This window comes from Euphorbia lathyris, chromosome 4 (assembly GCF_963576675.1).
Source record: "Euphorbia lathyris chromosome 4, ddEupLath1.1, whole genome shotgun sequence".
Classification (NCBI taxonomy): Eukaryota; Viridiplantae; Streptophyta; class Magnoliopsida; order Malpighiales; family Euphorbiaceae; genus Euphorbia; species Euphorbia lathyris.
Genome location: NC_088913.1, coordinates 19,394,594 through 19,401,690, shown reverse-complemented (window position 1 = coordinate 19,401,690; position 7,097 = coordinate 19,394,594).

Below are 7,097 nucleotides of genomic sequence, written 5' to 3'. Positions count from 1 at the left end.
CACTAACAGACAAAAGACCTAAAAACGCAAAAGCTTAATAAGTAAAACACAGCTCTTAATTAAACCATATATTATAAGTAATATCCACTAAATGAAGGAACGTGTGTGGGAGTTATAAAAAAATTTCAGGGACAAAAATAAAATAGTTTTTCTTTCCTTTGACAATTTTAGTTGTAGTTAAACTCTTATGAGAAATTTATATATATTTATTTCAATATGAGTTTCATGTAACTTCACCCTACATCAAAAGACAGTAATTCCCCTCTTTGAAACCATGTTAAAATTCTGGAAAAGTTTAAAAGCAGGGGAGGTGACATTAGATTCCAGTTAACTTCTGCAACATGGATTTCATGACTTTATGACTATGATTTGTGATTTATATATTTATGTATCTTTTGAATTTTCATTATAAATGATATATATATATATTATTAATTATATATATAATTTAGGCCTAAACCATACGCAGCCCCCTGAACTTGTCACTTTTAGTCATTTTGCCCCCTGAACTTACGGGACGACCTATTTGCCCCCTTAACTATTTAAAAGTGGTATTATCAACCCCCTATTTTTATTATAACGGAAACAAAATGAAATTCTAACATTAGTACAAGTGTTCATGGAAGTATTGGAACTCGCCTGCATATATATAACCTCATTTGCACCTTGTTTTAGTAGTGCATAATCATATATGTAATTTTTACAAGAAAACTTGTATACGGTCTATACTAATCTCATTTGCAGGTTATTTTAGTAGGGCACAACCCTTTTTATTATGACATTGACGCTTGCAATGAGAAATGTCATAATTATTTCCGTTATAATGAAAACATGGGGTTATTAATACCACTTTTAAATAGTTGAAGGGGCAAATGGGTCGTCCCGTAAGTTCAGGGGGCAAAATGACTAAAAGTGACAAGTTCAGGGGGCTGCGTATGGTTTTGGCCTATAATTTAATGTATCCCCGTCGTACCCGTATCTCATTTTTTTTAGAAATGTCGTTTGTCGTACCGTACGCTTATGCGTACCATATCATAGACAATATCAGATTATGAATTTACAAATTGACAAAATCACAATCTAAAGGTCTTTAAAACGGATTGTAACGAGGCCAAGAATTATTGTATCAGATAAGCAAGTGAACAATTGTATTTCAATACTAACATTTTTTCCCAACAATCATTTGTTTCTTAAAACTAATTAAACAAAATAGCATTCTATAAATATGCACAAGGCTGCCACACTCTACAACAATTGATAATTTGTCTCTTTACCTACTGAAACATATAATAATATAGTTTTCAATTAGGGCTAATTACAAATCTAGCCCAATTAAGAAGGGCATTTTACATATCTAACTCATTTTGCTTCCATCTTACCAAATTAGACACTTTCAACCATTTTGGACAAAATTACCCTTAGTTCTATTCAATCATCGATCTACTACTACTTCTTCTTCTTCTTCTTCTTCTTCTTCTTCTTTTTCTTCGTTTCGACTTCTTATTCGGTTCATCGTCTTTAATTTCTGATACCAATCATTAGCGATTTTTGAGTTAATTTCCCGTAGAAATTGTATGTTTTTAGCTTATACGCTTGCTTTTCTCGTTGGTCTTGTTTCTTTCTTCATCTGTAATGGTATCGTTTCAATTTTCTCAAATTTCCACAATTTTTCTCAATTTTCCTCCATTGATGTCGCATTTGTGACGAAATTTGTCGCATTTCGTCACAAATGCGACAAGAGCTGTCGCATTTCGTCACAAATGCGACAGCTCTTGTCGCATTTGTGACGAAATGCGACAAAGTTGTCGCATTTGCGACGAATGCGACAACTTTGTCACATTTCGTCACAAATGCGACAAGAGTTGTCGCATTTGTGACGAAATGCGACAGCTCTTGTCACATTTGTGACGAAATGCGATAAATTTCATCACAAATGCGACAGTAATGGAGGAAAATTGAAAAATATTGTGGAAAATAGAGAAAATTGAAATGATACCATTACAGATGAAGAAAGAGACAAGACTAACGAGAAAAGCAAACGTATAAACTAAAAACATATCATTTCTACGGGAAATTGAACATAATACGTCAATAATCTCAAAAATTGCTAATGATTGGTATCAAAAATTGAAGAAGATGAACTGAAGAAGAAGAAGAAGAACCAGAACTAGAACCAGAAGAAGAAGAAGAAGAAGAAGAACTAGAACCAGAAGAAGAAGAAGAAGAAGAAGAAGAAGAAGAAGAAGAAGAAGAAGAAGAAGAAGAAGAAACGGAAGAAGAAGAAGAATAAAAAGTAGATCGATGATTGAATAGAACTAAGGGTAATTTTGTCCAAAATGGTTGAAAGTGTCTAATTTGTTAAGATGGAAGCAAAATGGGTTAGATATGTAAAAGGCCCTTCTTAATTAGGCTAGATTTGTAATTAGCCCTTTCAATTAATAGGATAAGCTTTTGGGGAATCCTAACCTCTTATTTTTTAGAAAATTAAGAGAATCCTAAATTAATTAATTATAAAAATTTACAATGAAAAAAACTAATCAATCATCATCGTAAAGAACCAGTTCTTCAATTAATTACAAAATATGATAAATCAATCAAATACATCTCTAAACAAAAGTAGTTAATCTATATGTGGTTTAATGAGATACAACTTTCCTTCTAATTGCATGGCTTCTGCTTCTTGGATACAAATTAATAACACCAACTTCAACATTTTCCCTAAAAGAACAAGCCCTATCCTCATCAATTTTTCCTATTTTTCCTAAACCAACACTATAGCTTCTTTTCATTCCATTGCAATCTATGCTATATGCTTTTCCATCATCTTCTTTCTTGTAACATTGCATATAATCTCCTATTTCATTTTCCTTCTTAGATTTCAATCTTAGCAGTCTCCTCAGTTCTTCCTCATCGACTTCCATTGAAGAATTAACACTAAAACTCTTAGGCAAACGAGCAACACGGCCGCCTATGCCTGCACTTCCATAGCCGGCCTTAACACCGCCGGAGAAACCGAGCATACCCTTAACATAAGCATCTCTGGCCTTGCATAGAATCTTAATAGATGCTTTTGTCAATTTGGTTATCTTATTTGCTTTGCTTCTCATATTTTTGTTGCTTGAGTAACTGCTGAGAAATATAAGAAAACTGTGTAGAGAACTAATGGAATATTGATTTGAGAGATTGTAAATTGGGGGTGTTGAACATTACTAGACATGGGGATGTATTTATATTATACAAAATTTGGATTTAAAATAGTTTAATTATTACTTTCGGGGAAGCAACATGATTAGTTAACGTTTGAATGGACTTAAATTATATTAATACGGGAAAATGTTAGAAATCTTAGATTTCATCATAATATTAGATAAACATAATTGCCCAGATGTTTGAATAAGATGATTTTCACAAACACTTAATAACAGTCAGAAGAGCGTACCTTGATCCATGATAATTATAATCGAATTCTTCTGGAATCACGAGAATTGTGTTTCTCTCACTTAACCCTTTAGACTTTACAGATTTTCTACATGGAGAGAAAACGACTTTTAGATAAGTTAGAGAGAGGACCAATTCTGATTATGTTCTATAAATATACCTTCCATCAAGGTATCTCTTCATCCATAAGGTACCTTTTCATTAATGAACCAATAGGATTCAACGTACCCTTTGGTTAATCAAACATGATGATTGATCGTACCCTTACGTGAACTGACCAATAGCATTTATTGTTTTATTTTATCAAACTACATAAGTATATAATATACTAGGACCATATTCTAACTTGATATAAATTATGGAAAATCCAACATTCTCCCACTTGGTCCGTGTGAAATTATATATATACAGTTTAATAACAAACATAAGGCGCACATTAAAAAATAAACCCATTACCATACTGGTCAAACATAAAGTCATTGTTAAGCAATAAGACTAATAAGGATCATAGCGGTTGTATGTCAGTTCATCGACATAGTCCCTTCCATGTATCACAATATAAATCTTATACTCAAAATAAATTATAATAAGTTTTTCATGATGGTCCAACAATAATGTCTTTGTTAGAGACTATATCCTGTTTAATGCCCATTATGCATTCATGTATATATACTATTTATAAGAAACAGGATATAAAAATTTATATCAGAAACAATATGTAAATGAGCTCAGAGTGTCAAATACATTATATCATAAAATATAATTATAACATCATCATTAATGATATTTGATAATCCCCATTCTTTCAACATGTTCACTAAATACCTTAGGGGATAATCCTTTTGTCAACGGATCCGCAACCATAACATTTGTGCTAATGTGTTCTATTGACACTCTTTGTTTCTGAACTTCTTCTTTAACAATAAGGTATTTAATTTCCATATGTTTAGCACCTTGCGAATACTTGTCGTTTTTAGAAAAGAAGACTGCTGCAGAATTATCACAGTAAATTTTCAGCGGCTTGGCAATACTGTCGACAATTTCAAGTCCTGAAATAAAGTTCCGCAACCATAATCCTTGAATTGTGGCCTGAAAACATGCCACGAACTCAGCTTCCATAGTGGATGTAGCAATTATTGATTCTTTTGCACTCTTCCATGAAATTGCTCCTCCAGCTAATTGGAACAAATAACCAAATGTGCATTTTCTAGTATCCACACATCCTCCATAATCTGAATCTGAATATCCAATCACTTTATGATGATCAGATCTTTTATAAGTGAGCATATGATCTTTTGTTCCTTGAAGATATCGCAACACTTTCTTTGCAGCTTTCCAATGATCTAATCCTGGGTTACTTTGATACCTGCCCAACATTCCAACAGCAAAACTGATGTCTGGCCTGGTACAAGTCTGTGCATACATCAAACTCCCAACAATAGATGCATAAGGAATATTTTCCATTTGACTACGTTCCAATTCATTCTTTGGACATTGATCGAGACTAATTTTATCTCCTTTCTGAATTGGAACAACACTTGCAGAGCATTTTTCCATCTTGAATCTCTCTAGAATCCTTTTAATATATGCTTTCTGAGACAATCCCAATAATCCTTGTGATCTGTCACGAAATATTTCTATTCCAATCACATAGGATGCCTCACCCATATCTTTCATTTCAAAGCATTTAGAGAGAAATTCTTTGGTTTGACGTAATAAACCAAGATCATTAGTTGCAAGCAAGATATCATCAACATACAGAACTAGAATTATAAGCTTACTCCCACTGATCTTTAGATATATACATCGATCAACAATGTTTTCCTTAAATCCAAAAGATGTGATGGTATCATTGAACTTAAGATACCATTGTCGGGAAGCTTGTTTTAGCCCATATATTGACTTTTTCAGTTTACACACCATATTTTTCTTTCCTTCAACCACAAATCCTTCTGGTTGAACCATATAAACATCCTCATCTAAATTCCCATTTAAAAAAGCGGTTTTCACATCCATTTGGTGGAGCTCTAAATTATAATGCGCTACCAATGCCATAATAATTCTAAAAGAGTCTTTTCTAGAAACAGGTGAAAAAGTTTCTTTAAAATCAATACCCTCTTTTTGAGTAAAACCCTTGGCAACAAGTCTAGCCTTGTAACGTTCGATATTGCCTTTCGAGTCACGTTTAGTCTTAAAGACCCACCTACACCCAACTCGTTTACAACCTTCTGGCAATTCAACAAGGTCCCAAACTTTGTTGTGGTCCATTGATTTCATCTCTTCGTTCATGGCATCTAACCACTTAGTAGAATTATTACTTTTTATAGCTTGTGAAAATGAAACTGGATCATTGTCGATTCCTTCATCAAATTCTGTCTCTTGCGGATAAACCACATAATCATCAGAAATAGCAGATCTCTTTTCCCTTACAGATCTCCTTAATGTAGTTTCTTGTGCTTCACTTATGATAGGTTCATTCATGGAAACTTCATTTAGTGGAGTTGGATCATTAATTTGTTGTTCTCACCACAAGAAATATGATATTTTATGACGATTTTTTTTCTACGAATATAATTTTGTCACTAATAATCACTTAAACATGACAAATTTTACATTTCGTCATTGTTTTTCGGTTTCTCACGATAATTTTTATTAACATCTCCATTGTTCTATCAATTCGCCACAATTAGATATATTTTATGACGATAAGCAGAATATCGTAACATATAGTTTTAGAGGCAAAATTTAGTAGAATAAATTTGGAAGGGAAATATTTTCGTGACTAAATGAGAATAATTGGTGACGAATATGTTGTCATTGTTCGAAATAATTTTTTATGACACTTTGTATTTGTGATAATTTAATTTGAACAAACGATAACAAATTAGATTTTGTCATTTATTATTATTTTTTGTGACATTATTTAAATATCGTCATGCATTGTGATATTATTATGACGATATATGAATGCTTGTCACTATATTATTTTTACATAAATTTTAGTAATATCAAATTGGAAAAAAGTAATAATTTATTGACGAAATATTTATAATAAATGATGATTAACATTTTGTAGTTGCAGAGAATCATTTAATGACAATTGTAATACGTGATAAAATAATTTGAAAAATGTGACAAAATATATGTCGTAATGTCTTGTTAGTTTATTGTGACAATAATGATGTATTGTTATGTATTTAAATGTTTCCGTGACAACAATGGAAATGATGACACTTTCAGGACAACAATTGTTATTTATTTACTACTAATTTTTGACATTTTTATATCACCATAAACTATAACATTTTTTTTATGATAAATTATTTTTCAAATTAACCCAACTTGATAACATTAGATGTAAAATCGTTCTTGGCTGCCAACGTTAGAGGTAAAATTATACAATTTTAGATGTTAAGGGTAAAATTGCTCATAGCCGTAAACGTTATGGGTATTTTAGCACTTTATCCCTTATTTTAATTATTAAGAGATAAATTAACAAAAACATAAATAATATGTGATGAAATAGTATTAATATTAATTAATTTATTTTGTTATAGGTTTTAAGGTGAATCACGTTGCAATCTCTCATCTCTATCCACTGCCCACTTCTCACGAGGCGGGCTATTTGAATATTTCTGCCACCATCTCTACCACTTCAA